Below are 2,490 nucleotides of genomic sequence, written 5' to 3'. Positions count from 1 at the left end.
ACAGCAAATATCATTCTCAATGGGGAAAGGATGGAAGCCTTTCCCTTAAGATCAGGAACACAACAAGGATGTCCACTCTCCCCACTAGCAGGATACAAAATAAATGCTCAGAAATCAGTTGCATTTCTATACACAAATAATGAGACTGAAGAAAGAGAAATTAGGGAATCCATCCCATTTACAATAGCACCAAAAACCATACGTTACCTTGGAATTAACTTAACCAGAGACGTAAAGGACCTATATTCTAGAAACTATAAATCACTCTTGAAAGACATTGAGGAAGACATAAAAAGATGGAAAGATATTCCATGCTCATGGATCGGAAGAATTAACATAGTTAAAATGTCCATGCTACCCAGAGCAATCTACACTTTCAATGCCATCCCGATCAAAATACCAAGGACATTTTTCAAAGAACTGGAACAAACAGTCCTTAAATTTGTATGGAAACAGAAAAGGCCCCGAATCTCCAAGGAACTGTTGAAAAGGAAAAACAAAGCTGGGGGCATCACAATGCCGGATTTCGAGCTGTACTACAAAGCTGTGATCACAAAGACAGCATGGTACTGGCACAAAAACAGACACATAGACCAATGGAACAGAATAGAGAGCCCAGAAATGGACCCTCGGCTCTTTGGGCAACTAATATTTGACAAAGCAGGAAAAAACATCCAGTGGAAAAAAGACAGTCTCTTCAATAAATGGTGCTGGGAAAATTGGACAGCTACATGCAAAAGAATGAAACTTGACCATTCTCTCAACCATACACAAAGATAAACTCCAAATGGATGAAAGACCTCGATGTGAGGGAGGAATCCATCAAAATCCTAGAGGAGAACATAGGCAGAAACCATCAGCCACAGCAACCTTTTTCACGACACATCTCCAAAGGCAAGAGGAACAAAAGATAAAATGAACTTGTGGGACTTCATCAAGATTAAAAGTTTCTGCATAGCCAAGGAAATAGTCAGAAAAACTAAGAGGCAGCCCACGGAATGGGAGAATATATTTGCAAATGACATTACAGATAAAGGACTGGTATCCAAGATCCACAAAGAACTTCTCAAACTCAATACATGAGAAACAAATAAACAAATCAAAAAATGGGCAGAAGATATGAACAGACACTTTTCCAATGAAGACATACAAATGGCTAACAGACACATGAAAAAATGTTCAAAATCATTAGCCATCAAGGAAATTCAAATCAAAAGCACACTGAGATACCACCTTATGCCAGTTAGAATGGCAAAAATAGACAAGGCAAGAAACAACAATTGTTGGAGAGGATGTGGAGAAAGGGGATCCCTCCTACATTGTTGGTGGGAATGCAAGTTGGTCCAGCCACTCTGGAAAACAGTGTGGAGGTCCCTTAAAAAGTTAAAAATAGAACTCCCCCATGATCTAGCCACTGCACTACTGGGTGTTTACCCCAAATAATACCAGTTTTTATTCTTACTTTTCAATTCTTATTACTTTTATTTACTTATTTTTGTCCTGTTGTTTGGCGAGGATTTTCAATACAGCAAGAAAGTGGTAATAGTATTTACCTTTGTCTATCGCTAACTTTAAATTTTAATGTTACATTGTAGATATAATGTTCGATATGGATTTTTTCCTAGATATTTTTTAACAGGATGAAGAGCTTCCCTACTATTCTTTTTTTTTTTCGCTAAGAGTTTTTAATCAGAAAGAGACTAAATTTCATCAAGTATATTTTCTACATAATGAGATAGTGGTATGGTTTCCTCATTTAAACTGATAACATGGTAAATTACAGTAATTTTTTAAATGCTGAAATCACTTGCATTTCTAGTATAACTCTAAGATGATTTTCTTTTAGTGAATTTTGTTTGCTTTTTTTGTTTATAATTGAAAATGGATGTAATTTTCCTTTTAAAAAGTTGATGGCTGTATTTTGTTGTTGTTGTTTATTTTGTTTTTGGTGGGTTTTTTGTTGTTGTTTTGTTTTTCAGGTTTTCATTTAAATTCCAGTTAGTTAATGTACAGTGTGATTTTGTTTCATATGTAGAATTTAGTGACTTATCACTTACATACAACACCCAGTGGTCATCACTACAAGTGTCCTCTTTAACCTATTACTCATTTAACACATCCCCCACCCACCTTCCCTCCAGTAACCCTCAGTTTGTTCTCTATACTTAAGAGTCTCTTTCCTGGTTTGCCATTTCCCCCCATATGTTCATCTGTTTTGTTTCTCAAATTCCACATATGAATGAAATCACATGGTATTTGTCTTTCTCTGATTGACTTATTTCGCTTACCATAATACTCTCTAGTTCATCTGTGTCATTGCAAATGGCAAGATTTCATTCTTTTATATGGCTGAGTAATATTCCATTAATATATATATAAATTTATACAGATAAATTTCTAATTTGAAATATCAAATTTGACATAATTATTAGATTATATCTATTAATTAAATATTAGATAAATATCTAATTTGATATATATATATATATA

The sequence above is a fragment of the Ursus maritimus genome (genome assembly GCF_017311325.1).
Source record: "Ursus maritimus isolate PB19 chromosome X unlocalized genomic scaffold, ASM1731132v1 scaffold_X1, whole genome shotgun sequence".
Lineage (NCBI taxonomy): Eukaryota > Metazoa > Chordata > Mammalia > Carnivora > Ursidae > Ursus > Ursus maritimus.
Note: the sequence above shows the minus strand (reverse complement) of the source record.